Genomic DNA, 5,861 nt, shown 5'->3' with positions numbered 1-5,861 from the left:
TTTTGGAGTCAGGTAAGTATTGTTACTCTTGCATTCTTTACAGACTGTACTGTTTTGGCAGATTGCTGTTATGTTTGCATTGTTTGCATATGTTTGCTTGTTTAATGATTCTATTTGAGGATACGAGTATTAAATATGCAGAGACATTTAGTATACAATGTTGAATAATAATGTTAGTGATTTGTTACAGTAGAATATGATAAGGTTTTGCATTGGTTTATACTAACCTATCTCACGAGTTCTTGTTGAGTTTGTTGTGAATGAAGCTTTTGATAAAAAGAGAAACCATGATATGAGAGGAATTAAGGAGACATAAAAGCTCAATCTTGGGGATGCCAAAGGAACCCCAATATAATATTTCAAGAAGTCTCAAGCATCTAAGCTTGGGGATGCCCCGATGGGCATCCCACCTTTCTTCTTCGGCAATCATCGGTTAGTATCGGTTGAACCTAAGTTTTTGCTTCTTCACATGAGTTGTGCTATCCTTGCAATGTCATTTTGTTTTTCTTTGCTTGCTGCTTGAATACAATACCAAGATCTGAAATTCTTTATTGAGAGAGAGTCTTCGCATAGTTGCATAATTATTTAGCTACTCATTGATCTTCACTTATACCTTGTTGGAGTAGTTTGTCGTTTGCTCTAGTGCTTCACTTATATCTTATAGAGCATGGCGGTGTTTTATTTTGTAGAAATTAATGAACTCTCATGCTTCACTTATATTATTTTGAGAGTCATAAACAGCATGGTAATTTGAATGAAAACTATCATAGGAAGTTAATTGGATGCTATGATCAACTTGATACTTGATAATTGTTTTGAGATAGGGAGGTAGTGATATTAAAGTCATGCTAGTTGGGTGATTATGAATTTAAAGAATGCTTGTGTTGAAGTTAGCAAGTCCTATAGCATGCACGTATGGTTAAAGTTATGTAACAAATTTGAAACATGAAGTGTACCTGGCTTGTGCATCCTTATGAGTGGCGGTCGGGGACGAGCGATGGTCTTTTCCTACCAATCTATCCCCCTAGGAGCATGCGCGTAGTGCTTGATTTTTGATGACTTGTAAATTTTTGCAATAAGTATATGAGTTCTTTTGACTAATGTTGAGTCCATGGATTATACGCACTTTTACCTTTCCACCATTGCTAGCCTCTTCGGTATCGTGCATTGCCCTTTCTCACCTTGAGAGTTGGTGCAAACTTCGCCGGTGCATCCAAACCCCGTGATACGATACACTCTATCACACATAAACCTCCTTATATCTTCCTCAAAACAGCCACCATACCTACCTATTATGGCATTTCCATAGCCATTCCGAGATATATTGCCATGCAACTTTCCACCATTCCGTTTATCATCATCATGACGTACTTTAATTTTGTCATATTGCCATTGCATGATCATGTAGTTGACATCGTATTTGTGGCAAAGCCACCATGCATTATTTTTCATACATGTCACTCTTGATTCATTGCACCATCCCGGTACACCGCCGGAGGCATTCATATAGAGTCATATCTTGTTCTAGTTTCGAGTTGTAATTCATATGTTGTAATCAATAGAAGTGTGGTGATCATCATTTTTAGAGCATAGCCCAAAGAAAAAAAAAGAGAAAAAAAAGAAGAAAGGCCAAAATAAAAAAAGGCCCAAAAAAAGGGGAAGAAATAACAAAAATAAAAAAAGGGCAATGCTACTATCTCTTTTTCCACACTTGTGCTTCAAAGTAGGACCATGTTTTTCATATAGTGAGTCTCATAAGTTGTCTTTTTCATACTAGTGGGAATTTTTCATTATAGAACTTGTCTTGTATATTCCTATGATGAGCTTCCTCAAATGCTCTAGGCCTTCATGAGCAAGCAAGTTGGATGCACACCCACTAGTTTTCTTTTGTTGAGCATTTATTATAGCTCCAGTGCGTTCGTTGCATGGCAATCCCTACTCCTCATGTTGACATCAATTGATGGGCATCTCCATAGCCCGTTGATTATCCTCGTCAATGTGAGACTTTCTCCTTTTTTGTCTTCTCCACACAATCCCCATCATCATATTCTATTCCACCCATAGTGCTATATCCATGGCTCACGCTCATGTATTGCGTGAAGATTGAAAAAGTTTGAGATTATTTAAGTATGAAACAATTGCTTGGCTTGTCATCGGGGGTATAGAAGTTGGGAATATCTTTGTGTGATGAAAATGAAGCATAGCCTAACTATATGATTTTGTAGGGATGAACTTTCTTTTGCCATGTTATTTTGAGAAGACATGATTACTTTGATTAGTATGCTTGAAGTATTACTAATTCTTATGTCAATATGAACTTTTATTTTGTATTCATTTGGATTTGAAGATTCATGCCACATTAAAGAGAAATTACATTGAGAATCATGCTAGGTAGCATTCCACATCAAAAATTCTATTTTTATCATTTACCTACTCGAGGATGAGCAGGAATTCAGCTTGGGGATGCTTGATACGTCTCCAACGTATCTATAATTTTTGATTGTTCCATGCTATTATATTATCTGTTTTGAATGATTATGGCCTTTATTATACACTTTTATATTACTTTTGGGACTAACCTATTAACCGGAGGCCCAACCCATATTGCTGTTTTATTGCCTGTTTCAGTATTTCGAAGAAAAGGAATATCAAACGGAGTCCAAACGGAATGAAACCTTCGGCATCGTGATTTTTTGGAAGAATATCATCCTGGAGGCTTGGAGATCAAGTCAGAAGATACTCGAGGAGCCCAGGAGATAGGGGGGCGCGCCCCCCTACTAGGCGCGTCCCCTTGTCTTGTGGACCCCTCGAGCACCTCCCGACCGACTTCTTTCACCTATATATTCCCCGTACCCTAAAAACATCGAAGATCAAGATAGATCGGGAGTTCCGCCACCGCAAGCCTCTGTAGCTACCAAAAACCTCTCGGGAGCCCTTCCCGGCACCCTGCCGGAGGGGGGATCCATCACCGGTGGCCATCTTCATCATCCCGGCGCCATCCATGACGAGGAGGGAGTAGTTCACCCTCGAGGCTGAGGGTATGTACCAGTAGCTATGTAATTGATCTCTCTCTCTCTGTCTCTCTCTCGTGTTCTCTCTCGTGTTCTCTCTCATGTTCCCTCTATGGCACGATCTTGATGTATCCCGAGCTTTGCTATTATAGTTGGATCTTATGATGTTTCTTCCCCCCTCTACTCTCTTGTGATGAATTGAGTTTTCCCCTTTGAAGTTATCTTGTCGGATTGAGTCTTTTATGAGAACACTTGATGTATGTCTTGCCATGCTTATCTGTGGTGACAATGGGATATCATGTGCCTCTTGATGTATGTTTTGGTGACCAACTTGCGGGTTCCGACCATGAACCTATGCATAGGGGTTGGCACACGTTCTTGACTCTCCGGTAGAAACTTTGGGGCACTCTTTGAAGTACTTTGTGTTGGTTGAATAGATGAATCTAAGATTGTGTGATGCATATCGTATAATAATGCCCACGGATACTTGAGGTGACAATGGAGTATCTAGGTGACATTAGGGTTTTGGTTGATTTGTGTCTTATGGTGTTATTCTAGTATGAACTCTTGAATAGATTGATCCAAAAGAATAACTTTGAGGTGGTTTCGTACCCTACCATAATCTCTTCGTTCGTTCTCCGCTATTAGTGTCTTTGGAGTGACTCTTTGTTGCATGTTGAGGGATTGTTATATGATCTATCTATGCTATTATTGTTGAGAGAACTTGCACTAGTGAAAGTATGAACCCTAGGCCTTGTTTCCTATCATTGCAATACCGTTTACGCTCACTTTTATCGCTCGCTACCTTGCTGTTTTTATAATTTCAGATTACAAATACCTTTATCTACCATCCATATTGCACTTGTATCACCATCTCTCTGTCGAACTAGTGCACCTATACAATTTACCATTGTATTGGGTGTGTTGGGGACACAAGAGACTCTTTGTTATTTGGTTGCAGGGTTGCTTGAGAGAGACCATCTTCATCCTACGCCTCCTACGGATTGATAAACCTTAGGTCATCCATTTGAGGGAAATTTGCTACTGTCCTACAAACGTGTGCACTTGCAGGCCCAACAACGTCTACAAGAAGAAGGTTGTGTAGTAGACATCAGCCCACAAGCCAGGGGCGCGCCCCTAGGGCGTGCCTTGAGGACTTGTGGAGCCCTCAGGACTCTTCTGACTTGGCCTCCAAGTTTTGTGGATGGCTTCTGGTCCAAGAGAAATCATCGTAAAGTTGTATTCCGTTTGGACTCCGTTCGATATTCCTTTTCTGTAAAACTTAAAAACAAGGAAAAACAAAAACTGACACTAGGCTCTGAGTTAATAGGTTAGCCCCCAAAATAATATAATATAGCATATTAAGGCATATAAAACATCCAAAACAGATAATATAATAACATGGAACAATCAAAAGGTATAGATACATTGGAGACGTATCAGGAGGCACAATGCTCCCCAAAATGCCACTAGGGCCACCATAATATCCTCATGCCCTAACACAATGCAAGATGTCGTGATTCCAGTAAGGGACTTTTGAGGGCAGTCACTGAACCCGTACAATTGACAACCCTTGGGGGCAGTCACTGAACCCGTACACTTTGTCAACCCTTGGGCCGGTCACCGAAACCCATACAAATTGGTCGACACAATCTCCACAACCTAATTGGAGACCTCGCGTTTTCCCGAAGATTTACACCACAATGATTGAGCTCTGTGATACCACCAACTGTCTAGGGCGCCCAAGCACCCAAGAGGAACACACTCTAGGGTACCAAGCACCCAAGAGTAATAAGCTTCTCAACTTCACTTCCAAGTATCACCATGTAGAACTCAAACGATGCAACTAATGCAATGGCAAGAACACACGAAGTGGTCAAGTCCCTCACTCCCAAATGCCACCACAACAACAAAATCTATGGAGGAATATGAGATAAATAACAAGGAGAACTCCAAGATCTAGATCCAAGGGGTTCCCCTCACATAGAGGAGAAAGTGATTGGTGGAAACGCAGATCCAAATCTCCTCTCTCTTTTCCCTCAAGAACTAGCAAGAATAATGGGAGGAAGTGAGAGATAGCAAGCTCGAAGAAGGTCAATAATGGGAGCAAAACATGAGCTCAAAGGATAAGAACCATTGGGGAAGAAGAGCCCCCCCCTTAAATAGCCCCCCCCAGATCCAACCGTTGTGCCCACAAGTCATGCTCAACTGGTACTACTGTTCGAGGGAGCGGTACTACTGCTTAACACATCAAAACAGCCCAACGAGACAGAAAATTTTCTGCTAGAGAGGTACTACCGCTTATAAGAGGTACTAGCGCTCAGGGAGGTGAAGGAATATGCCCTAGAGGCAATAATAAAGTTGTTACTTTATATTTCCTTATTCGTGTTAAAGGTTTATTATTCATGCTAGAATCCTATTGATCGGAAACCTTAATACATGTGTGAATACATAAACAAATATAGTGTCCCTAGTAAGCCTCTACTAGACTAGCTCGTTGATCAAAGATGGTTAAGGTTTCCTAACCATGGACATGAGTTGTTATTTGAAAATGGGATCACATCATTAGGAGAATGATGTGATGGACAAGACCCATCCGTTAGCTTAGCATTATGATCATTCAGTTTTATTGCTATTGCTTTCTTCATGTCAAATACATATTCCATCGGCTATGAGATTATGCAACTCCTGGATACCGGAGGAATGCCTTATGTGCTATCAAACGTCACAACATAACTGGGTGATTATAAAGATGCTCTACAGGTTTCTCCGAAGGTGTCTGTTGAGATGGCATAGATCAAGATTAGGATTTGTCACTCTGAGTATCAGAGAGGTATCTCTGGGCCCTAT

This window comes from Triticum aestivum, chromosome 1B (genome assembly GCF_018294505.1).
Source record: "Triticum aestivum cultivar Chinese Spring chromosome 1B, IWGSC CS RefSeq v2.1, whole genome shotgun sequence".
Lineage (NCBI taxonomy): Eukaryota > Viridiplantae > Streptophyta > Magnoliopsida > Poales > Poaceae > Triticum > Triticum aestivum.
This window is presented reverse-complemented; position numbering follows the sequence as displayed.